At 45.1% G+C, this 17592-nt stretch overlaps 1 long non-coding RNA gene across 1 annotated transcript in view; it reads left to right on the plus strand.

The window, feature by feature from the left end:
* Positions 1 to 6000: 6000 nt before the first annotated feature.
* LOC128838746 (uncharacterized) overlaps positions 6001 to 17592 on the plus strand; it is a 47774-nt gene continuing 36182 nt past the window's right edge. Inside the window, exon 1 of the long non-coding RNA XR_008445258.1 lies at positions 6001 to 6115. This is a non-coding gene — a long non-coding RNA (uncharacterized LOC128838746). The remainder of the gene's footprint in view (positions 6116 to 17592) is intronic.

The following is a 17592-nucleotide window of genomic DNA, read 5'->3' on the forward strand; positions in this document are numbered from 1 at the left end:
TTCCGGCACAAAAGACTCCCCTACCCATTTTTTCTTTGCATGGCAGCAGCAGCTGAGGGAGGGAATGGAAAGCTCTGTCTCCCCCCCCCCCCCCCCCCGGGCTATGAAGGCAAAAGAGCATGTGGACAGAGGTGGCTGTGACTTAGCTGAAGCAATTCTCTAACTCAGTCAGATTTTTCTCCCTGGGGCTGTGCAGTGTGGCAGGCAGAAAGCTTTTGACAGCACTTCTTCCTCCAGTTCAAAATCTTCCAGGCTGCTGCAGAAGCCATATTGCCACACAACTAACCTTCTGCTTCCTAGAGCTCTCCAGGATGCTGGAGGGAGAGTGGTGAAGGTGGGTGCTTCTTCACCCCCAAACCACCTTGTTTAAGACTCTCCTCCCTAGCTCTACCGGTTTGCCCTGAACTTGGATACAACTATAATGCAACCTGCTGATCCCATGACTGTAGTGAATCTCATGCTGGCTTGGCAAATTGAAATCCTTATTCTCAGGACAAGTATAGTGTTATCAGTTGCATATGTAAGCTTCTCTTGATCTAGCCTTTGGACCCCAGCCCTGCCCTGGAGAGCACATTGAAAAAGAAGAGCAATTTCTATTGCCTATTCAGCCCCTGGGATCTCTAAGACTACCAACAAGGGGAGTGTTTAATAACTATAGTGATGTAGGCACCTGCTCACTTACTGGGAATTGACCTGAATCTCTCCATTCCCAAAACTCAGCCTAGAGAGCTGCTGACATACGGTAATAACTTGAAGAGCTGGGCTCCCTAGAGATGAAAAATTTCCATACCACATCCCTAATCCCTTGAGTCATCCAGTTTTCTTCTAAAAATTCACTTAATCTCTATCCAAAGTTTCAGTTTGGGCACTGATTATCATTGCTTATGGCAGGAGAGAAACTAGATATTTAAAAAAGAGAAGGCAGCAAATGAGGATTATATAGATAGAGCCAGGCACTCAAAGTCTTATAACAAGAACTTGAGACATAAATTGCTACAAGGAAAAACTACTGGGAAATTTATCTAAGAATATATCATGAGATAGGCTATTTAGGGACTGAAATTACACAGGAGGGACTGGCAAGGGAGATATATGCTATGGGCAAACAGAGTTACAATTAATGCTAAATATAAGGTGTCATATCTTTATTGAATACATAACCTGCATTACACTGCAGAAAAGTGAAGCAATTAAGCCTGAGTAACAAGACTATGTGGGAGGAGTTTGAAGGAGATTTAAAACAATATAATGGGAACTGGGGGAGGATTTCACTTAGAGGCAATGTGTCTTGTAAGGTTAGCTTATTGACCTGGGTGGAAAACAACATTTTGGAACCAGACCAGGAATATAAACTAGAACTAAACCCTGGCTTGGCTGGGAGGAGCTTCCTAAATATAGGGCAATAGTAAATAGGCCCTGCCTACCATGTAGCTAAGTAGCAAACCACCCACCAGAGTTCTCCCAAGAAGAATTCGGAGGCAGTTCTTGTAGCTCTGCTTGGATTTGCAGTCTTTTTAGCCCAATTAAAAATGAGGCTTCTCTCTCTCTCTCTCCCTCCTCCCGAGCAGTAGGGATAGAGAGGAGAACCTGAGCTGAGATAACAGGAAGGTAAGTGCATCATTTGGAACTGAGGCTGAAATGCTGTTGCCCATTCTGTGGTTAAACAGGAACACAATTAGAGAGCAAATAGTTGCGAGAGTCCCCAGCAGAGAACAAGGCTGAAGCAGGGCCTCCTGCTCATTTGTTTGGCTGCTCCCATGTATGCAGTAGAAGAATGGATCTGTCCTGAGGCATTGGACAAGGATTTAGGAGTTGTGTCAATTCCCAGCTCTGCCACAGACATCCTGGGTGACCTTTGGCAAGTCACTTAGGCCCAAATTTTTAAAAAGATATTTAGGCATTGCTGTGCTCAATGTTGCAACTAACTAATTTAGGCATCTAAAGCTTATCTTTAAAGGGATTTAGGCATTTAGAAGCCTAAATCCCATTGACAGCTGATGGGATTTAGGCCCTTAAGTGCCTAAATCACTTTAAAGTGATATTTAGGCTCCTAGATCCATTAGGGGATTGCTGCACTGAAAATCTGGGCCTAATCTCTTTGTACCTCAGTTCCCCACCTGTAAAATCAGAATATGTTCCTGCTTTACTTGCTGCTGAGAGGATAATTGTAAAAACATTTGGAAGATGCTCAGACACTACAGGGATTTAAATGTAACAAAGTGTGCTAGGTTCTTGACCAACAAATTAAGGATAATCCCTCCCTGAAGTGCTTACAGTCTAAATGGAGATAAGAGAAAGCCAAAACCAATGGGTGGGTTGGGGAAGAGAGGACTGTTATCATGTAATTACTTGTATACATGCTATTTGATGGGATATGTATATAGTTGTTGACTGTTGAAAAACTCAATCTTTAGGAGATATTTGATTGTAGGGAGGATAGAATCTGGGACAATAGGAGTTGTGGAGGCATTCCATTCATAGGGAGTGGGAAGAGAAAAGGAGATGGGAGTGGGAAGAGGGGATGAATGGGGCATCATTAGTGGAGTAGAAGGGGCTGCGCTGATTCACTCAGAGTAGGTTGAAGGTATAAACCAGGGTGGAGTTATGTAGGATCCCAAAGGGAAGGACCAGAAGTCCAATGTTTATGTGATGGATAAGGGGAGGTAGTCTAGTGGAGGTATTCTAAGGAGAAGTGAAGGGGTCAGACTTAAGTGAGGGAGATAATTTTAGCAACCATGTTTAATGGATGGACTGAAGGAGGAGCAATGGGGATGCCGGAGTGGACAAGGCTGCAGAAATCAAGTCAGGAGATTATCAGGGCACATGTGGAAGTTGGTTTTCAGGATAGCGAGGAAATGTCAGAGCCTCAAAATGTCAGAGGAAGAAATAGTAAGAATATGACATGGCCTGGATATGTGGGGAGAAGGGGTCAAAAGTGCACTTTAGGTTACAACCCTAGACAACAGACCGGAGGGTGGTGATATCAAGAATACCAGATGTAGGGATGTTTTCTAAGGAAAGAAAAAAGACCCATTCAAAAGGCGATATTCGAGAGAGAGGCTGAAATACAGGCTTGGCCTGAGACCAAGTGGGTGGAGAGGTAGATTTGTGAGTCATCAGCATTAAACCTGTTTATCTGTCATCTAGATGAGGCCAAGGGGGTGTATTTCAGCTTTGTGAGGCATACCAGGTTTATTGGACCAGTGTCAAGAGACTTTGCCCATGAGATACCTGTTTAGTTTGAAAGGGAAAGTGCCAAAGAGGAATTCTGAAAGACAAGAAATCAGCTGGTCAATTTATATGAGGGCAATCACCATATCAAAGGCACTGCTCACTCCAGCTGAGAAGACTATGGACCCCTGCTAAGACGAATAGAAACCTTAGGGAGTTGGTGCAGGTCATGCCTGAGTAACAAACAAACAGAAAAGGCAGCAACAGTTTTAAAGTTTTTCTGTAAGCCTGTTTCAGAGACTCCACAACCACGGGATAGGGCCTTAAGGGTTACAGCTAATACTGTTTATTAATTTAGATGGTTGCACCTTTCATGAGCGTCAAGCTGCATCACAGGAATACAATGCTATATCAGGATCACTCAACTATCACTTAAGGCAGCCATATGTGCATGGAAATACAGCAGCTGTTTAACAGTAGATAGAAATGGTAGATAGGTTGCAGGATAACCTCCCGCCATAGAAACTGCAAGGGAATTTTTAAGTAAATAAAATGTCATTAGAATTTGGACAAGACACCATGGCTAGCACAGTGGGATCTCAGTGGCCAGAACATCTTACCTTATGCCAATGTTATGGTTCCATACACAAAAAGCAAAACTCTAACCCAACCCAACCCTGCTTAGCATCCAAGATCTCATGAGACAATAAAACCCCACCGGTTATGGCTTATGACAGTTTAAGCCCAGGTCAGCACTGGTGGAAAGATCTGGTTATGAGCTCTTTGAAAACCAAAATCCCTTTGGAGTTCTGGGCTGATGGACTTGAGAGACTTTGGGAGTATCCTATCTCTTAGGACTGACTGACCCATGTTCAACTGCTGTTCACATGGAACCCTTCTCCACTTCGGCCTTCAAAATTCTCGTTTGAATATATTTGGGAGTATCCTGTTCATCCTGTGATTGTTTGTGCAGAAATTCTCTTTGCATGTCAACTAATACAGATTTTTTGGTTATCTTTCTTTAAAGAAAGTGATATGTCTTAAAAAGTGACCAAGCTTTTCAGCTGGTGGAGTTCAAATATGCATCAAATTAAGAGATTGAACCAAATTGTGCCAAACTCAGTGGTATCTAAGCATCTTAGCTGTGACCATTAACACTGACAAACTGGTCCAACAAGAAGAATTTTTCCCAGGGAGAGTTCTTTCTTCGTGGTTACATCTTTCAGACAGCTTATTCCTCATGATTTTCATTTTTGGGGCTGGTGACAGATCCCACACTGACAGCCAGTGGAGACTGCCCCTCCACATAGAACAGGTACAGTTGCCATTTAACACATACTTGGGATCTGTAGCAGGAACTTACCCAGTCTGACTTCAGGCCCATCCATTGCCTCAGTTTCCCCTCTGACCTGGGGAACCACCAGCTGCTCCTAGCATTGCTGGGTTGCAGAGGTGACTTAGCCCTCCACCGAAGGCTTGGAGTCCACTTTTCCTGGAGTTAATCAAAGTCTTAATCATAAAAAACAACTGTCCCACCCCAGACTCTTAGCAGATATAGCCATTCCTCTCAGAGTTTGTCTTGTCCCACAACAGTCTGTAGCCCTTCTCCTGAGTTCAGCTTCCAACCATCCTGGGCTCCAATCAGCACTATCTTCCCCCTGTTGACAGGGATGGCTGCACCACCTCACAAGGTAATAGTATGAGAGAAACCACCACCTTCTGTGTGTTCCTAACCCTGGGATTCTCAACAATTGGGCTATCTGCCCTATAACCCAATTTGCCTTATCTTCCCTTCTCAGGACCTCTTCTTATATATACAGCTTGATCACCTCACTTACTCCTTCCCACCCGTCCTAAAGTCTTTCTCTAGAACATCCAGCACCTTTCCTTTTATCTCCCAGCAGGCCTGGTATAGTCACATGCTCCTCCTTGTCATGTAACTCCCCCTCATTTCCTTCTCCTCAGGAGGTAGCTACACCTGCTGAGGCTGAGCACCCAACGCTCTTAAAGGGCCAGCTTACCCTATGACAGGCCCCACCACTCCTCCGTAATACCCTAGAAATGACCCTGAATGGTCAGAGAAAAAAGTGAGGCGAGAATTCAGCCTTCATGGCTCGATGGCCACTCTGTTGAAGCTGCCAACAAGAAGGCCAGTTAATGCAGAATGTTATGGTGGTTTTTATGATGTAGGCTCCTATCTCTTTGGCAATTGCACTCAGTCTGCACAACTCATTTAGTGCAGGCAACTGAACAAGCTATCAGCGGGGTCTGGGAAGGATCAGAACTAGTGACCTAACACTTTGCACTTCAGTAGCACCTTACATCCAAGGAACTAACAGCACGTCATGAATGTTAATCGCACAGCAGCCCTGCTAAGGGATGCATAGGGATCCTTTCACCCAGCAATGCAATGCGAGTGACTCTAGAATGGAAGGCACCAGCTTTTTAAATACTATATCAACTGTATATCAACACTAAACAACAAATTAGGACAGAAAATGGATGGGCTCCAGCAACGGGCTCTCAGAGCACAGAACAATTTCTGGACTGATACAGTGACACAATGGATATATGTAGTTGTAGCCCTGTTGGTTCCAGGATATTAGAGAAACAAGGTGGGTGAGGTAATAGCTTCTATTGGACCAACTTCTGTTGGTGAGAGCTGAAAGCTTGTCTCTCTCACCAACAAAAGCTGGTCCAATACAAGATAGTGACAGTGTCACAAAGCTACTCCGGGTGAATGTGCAGTGCTGGGGTTTGATTCAACTGACTGGAATATGGCTCATTTGTGTGGGTTTGTTTATTTGCCCAGCTCCAGGTAACGTTCGTAGACATTATCCTGGTGAATAAGTTGGACACAGCTGATTCCCTGCCTCTCTCACCCATGTTTGGTGATACCTGATCTGCCCTTCCCTATTCACCTCCACTTACTTCCGCTTCAAAGGTAAGTAAATGGTGCACTTGAGATGACCTTTATAATTTTAATCTTTTTTTATGGCTTTAGGTTCACGCAAAGTTATACAATAGCTGTGCCAGATAAAGAACAGCTCCCTGCCCCCAAAGGATTACCCCAATATGAATGAGCAAACACCTTACAAAACAATTCAGAACAAACACAGAATAGTATGCTTAGAATGCTTCACAGACTAGTCAGGGGATGCCTGGGGGGGCATGCTGAGTGAAGTGCTGCCCCAGATTGGCCTGCTGGGGTCAAGGAGGGAGAAGGGCTCTGAGGAGAGAAGATAAGAGGAGTGACACTGAGGTGAAGAGACTGTGTTGGAGGGGGAGGGTTGGAGCAAATAGCTAAGCACAGAGAAGTGAAAGTCCAGTCAAAACTATAGAAAGTTCTATGAATGTCCAGAGGCTCCGGCTTTGGCTGCTGCTGTCCCTACCAGCTGGAGTCTCAAGTTTTGTTTCTTTTCTTCTTTTCCCCCCTCATTCTCCTCTTTGTCCTTTTCCATTGTAGTTTTTATGTTTTTGTTCTTTTAACTCATAATCCTTATCCTATATTATTCTTTTCCATTCCATTACCCTATTATTCGTCTCTCTTTTTCACTCTCTTTCCCTTCTCTTCAGCTAGGAGTATTTGAAAGTCAGAAGACGGAAAGGTTAAAAATTCACTGTTCACCTTCTCTCCTTTCCCAGTACAAACAACCCCTCTCCCTGCCCACCATGCTCCACAAACACTTGTAACACACACACACCTGCAGAAACACAGCCACCCCCGTACCACACGTCAAACACTAAAATCAAAACAAATACATCCCCCACAACAATATTAAATATTCACCTTGTCTCTCTGATATTAAATAATGACAGTTAGCCCTAATGTAGTGCATTTCTTCTTCAACCCTCCGTGCAAATGTTTATTAATTTGTCCTCACAATATCCTTGCAAGGTAGGAAATTAAGTATTATTATCCCCAGTCTACAGATGAGGAACTCATACACAGAAGTTACGTCATTCCTGACAAATACACACCCACAAACCTAAACAAGAACTCTATCTCTAGTACACCTCCCCCAGCCTACATGAACATATACCAGCCTGTGTTGAAAACAATGGCTTCGCCAGCTCAGTTTAAAATAAGGGGACGTCTACAGTTTACTCCCATTAAAAGCAGCACGCTATCAGCACGCTGCCTGAGAACACAATCCGTGTCAACAGTAGAGTCAAGGAACAAAAACACACAGGTAAAACCAGAGTCCTGTTCCAATATTTATGGGGTAACATTTGATAACTTTTCCCACCCACTTGATGAGTGAAAATACAGGGCATTTCTACTTCCTGTCCCACATAACCTGGGCATCTCCTGCCTAGCAGCTTCAATAGGCAGGTTATTGAGAGGGAAATCAAACCAGACATGTGCATGGAGAGAGTAACTTGCTGGCTGATTAAGAAAGCTGGGATGGGCAGGGGATGTGATAGAAGATGTGGATGCTGAGCGGAGAGAGGAGGTAATAAATGTGAGTGCTGGCACCTGAAGGAAGGGGGCAGAGCTATATATGCTAAGGCTGTGGTGTAAGAAGGCACAGAGATAGCTACTTTGCAGAGGAAGGAGGTGTTACTAAAAGATCCTAATATTTTCAACAATATCTATAATTTTTGATTTTGCATTTGCAGTATTATCATGGTTGATCTGCCTTGCACTATAGTTTAATCCAAACACTTGGTTTAGTCAAAAAGTTGGGAAAATCCTGCCTTTCACACACACAAGTGAAAGAGCAACTAACCTATTGGAATGTTTTATTGAATTACCTTGAAGTGAGACACGGGAGGTGAGGTAATATCTTTATTGGACCAACTTCTGTTGGTGAGAGAGACAAGTGTTCCGAGCAACAACACTGACTTGGCTACAGCTACCCTGCAGTTACTATTAAGTGTCCTTTCTGACCAGTCCTAGGCATTGATCTGTCTCCAGGGAAAGATAGTACACCTCCTTGACCTTAGGCAACTGCATTGACAAAGCCATTAAGGAACAAGGAAGAAACATTGCTGTGGGAGCCAATGGAAGTAAAATGAAGACATGGATAATTAACTTGGTCTAGGATGTCAGGCCTGGATCCTTAGGTAGTTAGGCACTTGTGCCTAAGTACTTTGGGTCAGATAATCCCTTATGCAGAAAACACCCACATAGGAGACTGACAGCTCCTTTCTTCCCCCACACACAGTTTCCACCCCAGAACGTGTAAATCAGCCCCCTAAATCTGAAAAATCTTCTGAGATCTGTGCAAATTTTTCAGGAGATCCCCAGAGGCTTTGTGCAGTCACAAAGCTTCCTGGCCTTCCTAAGTCACCAAGGCAACAAAGTTCTCAAATGAGTCATCCTCCCATGGGCTCTCCCTGGCTGCTGTCCCTGAACCACTTCTTCTCTCAGGGTGGGTAGCATAATGCTAACTAGGTCAGCATTGTATTACTGTCTGGAGTTCTTGGGGGTTTCTGGGAGTGGGGGCAATGCTGCAGGGTACCAGGTCTCCAAGTACAGTATGCTTTGTTTACTTCATACAAAGTATAGATTGATGTCAGGGCCATGTTAGACAATTCTGCCAAACCTGCAGCCTTAGGGTCCCCAGGTCATCCCACCACAGACATTAATTATTATTAATCATTTCTATTTTGGTGGTGCCCAAAGGTTCCAGTCAAGATCGGGGCCCCGTTGTGCTAGGTGGTGTACAAATGCAAATGAAAGGACAATCTCTACCCCACAATCTAACAGACAAGAACAGATAAAGCAGGGATGGGCAAACTACAGCTTGCAGGCCAGATCCGACCTGCCAGCCATTTTAAGCTGGTCCTTGAACTCCCGCTAGAGAGCAGGGTCTGGGGCTTGCCCCGCTCTGGTACTCCAGCTGGGGCGCAGGGTCAGGGCCACTCCACGTGGCTCCTAGAAGCTGCGGAATGGTCCCCCTCCAGCACTCCAGTGGGAGCTGCAGGGGCGGTGCCTGCAGACGGGGCAGTAGGGAGAGCTGCCTGGCCACGCCTCCACATAGGAGCCAGAGAAGGGACATGCTGCTGCTTCCGGGAACTTGAGGTAAGTGCCGCCCAGAGCCTGCACCCCTGAGCCCCTCCCCATGCCCCTACCCTGATCCCCCGCCCACCCTCCGAACCCCTCGATCCCAGCCCGGAACACCCTCCTGCACCCCAAACCCTTCAGCCAGCACCCCCAGCCAGAGCCTTCATCCTTTCCTGTACCCCATCCCCCTGCCCCAGCCCTTATCCCCCTCCTACACCCTGATCTCCTCATTTCTGGCCCCACCCCAGAGCCACACCCCCAACAAGAGCCCTCCCCCCGTCCCACACCCCAGCCCCAATTTTCTGAGCATTCATGGCCTGCGGTACAATTTCTATTCCCGGATGTGGCCCTCAGTCCAAAAAGTTTGCCCATCCCTGAGATAAAGAGTTGGGCCCAGAGATGTAATAGAATCATCAATGAACATAGACTCATAGACTTTAAGGTCAGAAGGACCATTATGATCATCTAGTCTGACCTCCTGCACAACGCAGGCCACAGAATCTCACCCATCCACTCCTGTAACAAACCCCTAACCTATGTCTGAGTTATTGAAATCCTCAAATCGTGGCTTAAAGACCTAAAGGTACAGAGAATCCTCCAGCTAATGACATGGAGATGATTGGCACAGATTTGTTAGTTTCGTCTGTGACTAGTTAGGGAGAAAGAGCGGGAGGCAAGGGGAGGTAGAGTAAGGGAGCAGGGAAAGAAAGAAAGAAAGAAAGAGGGATAGTCACACCCAGCCAGGGTCAACTGGAAGGGCTTTGTAGATTTCGCAGCAAGGGTATCTTGGATTTGAAGGAGGACAGAGTAGTGGGTTTATACATTTTGAGGGGGGGGGGGGTTAAACGTGGCAATGGTTAGGCAGCTGGTGCACTGGTACCGCTGCCTGTCATGCTGACCAATACTGTCTCATTGTTTCCTTGTGCTCCCCCATCTGCCTGTCTATACCTAGCTTGTCTTATACTTTGTTTGTAAATTCTTTGGGTCAGGAATTCCCTTTTTGTCCTGTGTTTGTACAGTGTCTATCACAATCGGATCCTGGTCCATGCCTGAGTGCAGCGGGCTGAACTAGATGAGCTTTTGAGGTCTGTAACGGGATGGCACCCACCTGCACAAGTGCCCCCTGGTCAAGTGCATGTGCATACACTCTCTCTCTGTGATTGCAGCAGGTCTTCAGGAACTCAGCCCTCTGGTCAAGTCACACACAATCTGTGTGTGAAACACAAACAAACCCCTTCTGGGTAAACAGTCAAACAAGGGCCTATCTCAGTACCCCCTCCATTGGAACGTCTTTGTAGCCCTCCCCGGGCTCGGTCTTTAACAGCCCCACAGCCACTCTGGGCTAGCCTTCAAATAGTCCCTTTACCCTGGTATGGGGCCGTGCTTCCAGGGCTTCCTCCCTGGAGACTATTCACCTCATTGGGCCTTTCTGGCCCCAACTCTCCAGCTGGGCCACTAAACAGTTCAGGTCCCCTTCCATGGGGAGGGTGGGGTGTCACCATCTAAAATTCAGACCTCTTCTCTGGGCCTGATTCTTTGGGGCTTATGCTACTTCCCTAGTGGCTGGTGGGGGGACCGGGGCTCGCCCACTACTCCAGGTCCCAGCCCAGTGACCCTACGAATAGCAGCTGACTGCTGCATTCCTTTAACTAGACTGCATCACTGCTATGATTCCCTGGGCCACTTCCCTGTGGCCCAAGCACCTTCACAAACGCTTCACCCTTATCATAGGGCTGAAGTCTCTGAACAACGGCTTGTTTCAGTCCCAGCAGCTAGCCAGAAGCTCCTTCTCTGCTCCCTGGGTCCCTGTTGGCAACTGAGAATTCTTCTTGCTTCAGTCCCAGCAGTCAGCCAGAATCACCTTCTTGCTCCCCTGGTCCCTGCCAGGAACTGCTTTTCTCAGTCCCAGCAGCCAGCCAGGAGCTCCTTCTCTGCTTCCTGACAGCAACTGCTCTGTCCACAGTCCTGTAGCTCCTTCATCTAGCCAGGAACACCATCCACACTCCTCCAGGCAGCAACTGACTCTGGTTCTACAGCTCCTTTTATATAAGCCTGCTGGGCCCTGATTGGCTGCTCCTTGCAGCCTCTCCAATTGGCAGCCTCTCCCATGCAGCTGCTCAAGAAGAGCTTGGAGGACTCTCCTCTACTGCCCTTTCTGGGACGGGGTGTGGTAGGACTGGGAGGCCTCCAGCAGGGGGCCTCTGTGCTTAATACACTCCATCACAAGGTCCCTTCCAGGACTACATTTCTACGATTCTATGACAAGGGCTCCTAGCGCTATGATAATACAAATAATAATAGTAAAAGAAAGCCCAAAGGTGTTTGAGGGAGAAGCTGACTGGTAGGTGGTCATGCCTAGGTAGTTGCAGATGGAAGTCAACATTGTGCTAAGATACTAGAGACATGAGGTAGGTCAGGCTATGTTGTGAAGGGCCATAAAGCCCTTTTGTTTCAAACAGTGGTGAAGGGGGAGCCAGTGGAGGGACTCAGAGAGGGGGCTAATGTGGTCATAGTGATGATCCAGCGAGGCCTTGGCTACGCTAGGAAAATGCATCATATTGGAAAATATGTTCACACACACATTTTAACTAACATGATGTTCAGCACAGTTTTGCCCTTAGTGTGGACAAAGTCAGTTGTGTTAAAAATGTGCCATAGTTAATTAATCATGGTTAACATGTTTGAACATGGCTGATCCCTGTCTACACTAGGTGCTAAGGTGTGTTGACCATCATATTATTTAAAATACATTAGTTAACATGTTTTCTAATATGCTGCATTTTCCCAGCGCAGCCATGGTGGGAAAAGATTGTAGCAGTAGCATTTTGAATGAACTTGAGGGAGCAAAGATGCAGAAGTCAAAGCTAGTGAGGAGGAGGGAACAATAGTCCAGGCACGAGATGATGAGGGCCTAGATGAGAGTTTTGGTGGCATGGACAGTTTTGCCTGAGTAATGACAGAGTAAAACACTCAGGATATGGCCCTTTTAAACAGTCTTCTACACACATGCATAAGGATCTTTAAATAAAGTGTGTAATTTATTTGAAATGACAGAGGAGTAAAGCACTACACACACCCTTTGCCTCTTTACCTGAAGATCTTATCAAACTAGATGACGCCTTTCTGGGACAATAGACAAGATTCTCAGCATAGCTCCACTGACTTAGTTAGAGCGACACCTGTTTACACTAACTGGGGATCTGGCCCAATGGCCCTTCAGGACACAATGCCCACGTTTCAAACCTGGTTGTGCCTATAGCTGGGCAGGTAAATTCACTGTTAGGCACCTACATAAAAGGGGCCTGGTGTGAGATGGCTTCATCTAGAGCTGTGGGTGCTCAGCACTTCAAAAAACTAGGCCACTTACCTTTTAATCAGGGGTTTTCAAGCTGGGGGTCAGGACCCCTTAGGGGGTTGTGAGGTTATTACATAGAGGTCGCGAGCTGTCAGCCACCACCCCAAACCCCGCTTTGCCTCCAGCATTTATAATAGTGTTAAATATATAAAAATCTGTTTTTAATGTATAAAGGGGGGTCAGAGGCTTGCTATGTGAAAGGGGGCACCAGTACAAAAGTTTGAGAGCCACTGCTTTAAATGTATTCCTCTAAGGGCAAACTCCAGCATGAGTATTTTGTGTTAACGAGGGTTATTTAATATCGCACTAATAGGGCTGCAATTTGCAGATAGCTTCAGAAGTTTTTAAGGTCAGCAGGGACTATTATGCACATCTCAGCTGACCTCTCGCAGAACAAAGGCCCTGTGTGGTGGAACTAGAGCACATCTTCCAGTCTGGCTTTAATAATCCTAGCAGTGCAGAATCCACCACGTTTCTTGTTTCTAAGTTGTTCCAATGGTTAATTTCCCTCACTGATAAAAAAAAAAAAAGTGCGCCTTATTTCTAGTGTAGCTACAACTTGGACAGCCCATGTCTGTGTCTTGATGGTGCTGTAACTAGAATCTTTTTTTTTCTGTCCTCAAATCAGAGAGAGGTGTGTGATCAGTGCTAGTGTCCATTTTCTGCTCTATAAGTATGTATGAAACATCGGCACTCCGAAAATTGTGCACGTTCAAAGGAGAAGCTCTAGCTGTAATTGGTCAGCTGATGTTAAAGATTTTAATGTGTTAGCACTGGTGTGCTCCCAAACCCGATTGACACAAACGATAGCTGCACCCAACTCAAAAGAAGCCACATCAACAGCAAGAGTTACTAATTTAGCTGCGTCACAGGACATCAAGAAATTTCTGGCTATTAATTAATTCTTCTGAAAACTTTTGGGCATGTTGAATTTACCTCCTAGGTAACATTCTTTGATAATAGCTTCTTCAGGAGATTTACCAGTGTGAACATGCTAGAAATAGTTCTTTTTCTTGTAGTGAATTCCAGTAAAAGAAATGACTGTAGCTCTTTCATATTTGTGTTTTAATGGACAAGTTTTCACCACAGCTTCTACTGCTGAGATGTTGGGTGGATTCTTTGATTCAGCATTTACAGCAAATTCAACATCATCAGTGAAGAGTTTTATTAAGCAAAATCCTTGGACTTCTCAAATGTTATTCCTATACATCTAAATGTTTTGAGCCATCCCTCAAATTCTGGTAGTGTTCTTCATTTGTCCTAGTCATTGTTACGTCATTGACATAGTGTTGCACTAGTAGACTTTGTTCATCGATGACCGGAAAACAGCTGGCACCAAAATGTCACCCTATGGTATACCGATATAAACAAGCGCAAAGTGGGTGTAAGAAGCAACCAGCTGCAGCACTTTATATCCACTTTGCACTAGTGAAAATGACTGCACAAGGCTCACACAGCAGTGGAGAATCTGGCCTCAGGAGTCTATGCCAAAGTGATTTTATTTGTGGTTTTTATCCAGTTTTCATGTACAAAATTGTTGAATTATGTTCTGCTTCTAATTCAACATTGCATAGCCTAATCAGTACTGCAACGTCTAAAAACATTAGCTCATGCCAAGGTTCATTTCCAATTCCATTACCATGGACTAGTTCTCACCATTTATAATTACTTGTAAATATTCGAGCAAAGACAAACAGAGAGGGTGGCATGATCCCTACTCCAAAGAGCTTGCCTGAGTCAGAGACATTCACTACAGTATAGACATAGAATATACACCGGCTGAACAACCTTTAGAGCAATCAGGCAGGTGTCTATTTTTTTTTAAACTGTATTTGTCTTTGGCTGGTTCATTGAAAATCTTCTTAGAAGTGCTTTTTAAATAGGGCTTTGAACTTCAGTTATGAGTTCAGAATGTTCTTACTGTTTTACATGCTTCAAATGTACAGCTAACTCATCTGTTCTGAACCGCTTTCTTCACAGAGTTGTCTTCACTTTCATTTGCAGGGCCAAATTCACTGTGGCCACGTCTTCATAGACTGTGGTGGAGTTCCACCTGCTTATGCCAGTGATGTGTTTGACTGTAGTCTCTGTTAGATATTTGGATATCTTTTATTTTTGCTTTTAAGTTACTTTGTTTTTTGCATAATTTTTTTTGGTTTCTCCTTCTTTTCGAGACATCCCCTTTATTACCCAGGCTGCTCTTCTGTTTGCATTTCCAGCCAACGTCCTTAGCCTCCTGCCATTTGTGAAATTTTCCATTTTCATACTAGCACATGCTACGTCAGCCGAGTGGCTTTTGTTTGCACAATGAAAACCAGGGGTTCTCAAACTGGGGGTCGGGACACCTCAGGGAGTCGTGAGGTTATTATGTGGGGGGTTGCAAGTGGTCAGCCTCCACCCCAAACCCCACTTTGCCTCCAGCATTTATAATGGTGTTAAATATATAAATAAGTGTTTTTAATTTATAAGGGGGGGGTCGCACTCAGAAGCTTGCTATGTGAAAGGGGTCACCAGTACAAAAGTTTGAGAACCACTGATGAAAATATAAAATGTGCTTTGAATCTCTCTTCTGCACTTAGGTCAGTGCACATTTTTTACCCATTTGTCTGTTTCTCTCCAGGCCCATAGCTGACAACTAAGTCCACAACCTTTTCCTACTGTCAGTTCTGCTTCTGCAAGTGACTTCTTTCATGCTTCATGCAAATTAAACCCCTTCACAATCCACACAGGGGTAGGGTCCCAGAACCTGGGCTCCTGCTAGAGCCTGAACTTCTATGCCGCAATTAAACAGCCCCATAGCCCGAGCCCTGCAAACCTGAGGCAGCTGAGATGCGCCAGGCACGGGTGTTTAATAGCAGTGTAGACATACCCTCTGAGTACATTTCCCAGACCTGAAGAAGAGCTCTGTCTAAGCTTGAAAGCTTGTCTCTCACCAACAAAAGTTGGTCCAATAAAAGATATTACTCCCCCACCTTGTCTCTCTAATACCTTGGGACCAACATGGCTACAGCACCACTGTATACTGGGGGGGGGGGGGGAAGGGAGATCTGGTCACTTAAGCCCATGGTACACCTCTCAGAGGTTACACTTAGGACGAGTTAGTCCTGGCATTCTGCACAGGTGACTCTAGGGGCAATGGCAAGCACAGTCTCCCTGTGCGCCCTTCCTCTAGCAGCTGCCAGAATGTAACCATCTGTATTCTGTTGTTTCTAATGCATTATATTGTGAGTGAATCGGTTATGTGTGTGTACGTGTACACACACACACACACACCCGCACACACTCTCTCTCTCTGTAACACAGAACACTGTGTTCTGGTTTTTGTGTTAAAGCTTTTCATGTATTGTGTTTACTCATTCTTATTAACCACTGAGACATTGTAAATAAAATATGGATTTTCACCATACTGAGGACAAAAAGCTAGTTCAGCCATCAAAGTGAACCCAGCTGAGCTATGCTTAATAACTTGCACTTCTGTTATCCCTCCAAATGCAATCCAGCTTCTTCAGTATCATTTGCTTAAAAAATGGTCTTGCTTTTCCACGCACTTTCACTGCTCCTGTTCTTGTTTATAATCTATTTTCTTGTATGCTGTCATTTTTGCCTGTGAAAAATACTAAACCAAATACTTAACTGGATTTTTTCCCCCTCTTTCAGCTTCACAGTAGGATATCATCCAGACTGTATTCCTGGATTATTAGTTTATAAAATATTGACAAACACCAGGAAGATGTAGCATATGAGATTCTAAGACATGCATGTGCATAATCCCTTTGATTTCATTGCCTTACATATTATTTCTTGAAACATCAATTTAAAAAACACGTGGAGTTTCTCTTACACAAGAAATCACTTGACCCTGGAGTGCTTCCAATTTACCGCCCAGTATTAATTAGTTAATCTTTGTAAAGGGACTTTAACTATGTAAAGTGCTATTTGAGTGCTAAGCACATGATCCTCAATCTAATTTGTTTGCAACCACTTCTTCATTACCTACACAGTCTTTAGGAGGCTGAGCAAAGGGGAAAAAAACCTCAGTTTAAATTTTAAAAGTAAATGTAAACACAACAATTAATTGAAAAATAATACAACATGGTGGAGATAAATCTGAGAGAACCATTTTATCCTCTTCAGGCAGTTCCAAATCTGAAATTGCTTCCTTACTTTTATTGGTCTTTGATTTTTTTCTTTTATCTTCCTCTGCCTTGTTCTTTTCTCTTTCTTGATCTTAAACCTTCCCTCTTCCAAATCCACTCCTTGTCTTAAAAAGAACCTTGTGACAGGGCCACGGTGGAAGCGGGGGGGCAAGTGGGGTAATTTGCCCCAGGCCCTGGGCCCTGCAGGGGGCCCCCACGAGAGTTTTTCAGGGCCCCTGGAGCAGGGTCCTTCACTCGCTCTGGGGGCCCCGGAAAAGTCTCGCAGGGCCCGGGCCCCCTGAGCTTCTTCCGCTCTGGGTCTTCGGCGGCAGTTTGGCAGCGGGGGCCCCCTGCCGCCAAAGACTCCAGGCCCCCTGAATCCTCTGGGTGGCCCTACCTTGTGAAGCTGTGGAGTCACTTAGAGTTAGATTCTGACACCCTTCCATTGAACAGGATACCTCACTCTATGAACAGTCCCATTGATTTTCTAGGGGGCTGCTCAAAGAGAAAGGATTACTCTGCATAGGGGTGTCAGAATCTAGCCCATATAGAACCACCAGGACCAAAGCCAGCCCAGATATAGCACAAGGTAATTGAGGAAAACGGAAATGCAACCATTTGTACCACAGCTGAATTTCACTCAACAGATTTTAGCATGTCCCTCTGTTTCCTGCAGTGTTGTAGCTATATCAGTCCCAGGATATTAGAGATACAAGGTGAGTGAAGTAATCTCTTTTACTGGATAAAGCTTGTCTCTCTCACCAACAGAAGTTGGTCCAATAAAAGATATTACCTCACCCACCTTGTCCTGCTGTTTCCGGAAACTCATTGTTCTAAACCTGGGTAACCAAATTCAGGGGCTTCATTTCAGATTTCAGTAGGGGAGGGGGCAACTTTCAGTGGGGGTCAAGGGACTG

This window comes from Malaclemys terrapin, chromosome 1 (assembly GCF_027887155.1).
Source record: "Malaclemys terrapin pileata isolate rMalTer1 chromosome 1, rMalTer1.hap1, whole genome shotgun sequence".
NCBI classification, from domain to species: domain Eukaryota; kingdom Metazoa; phylum Chordata; order Testudines; family Emydidae; genus Malaclemys; species Malaclemys terrapin.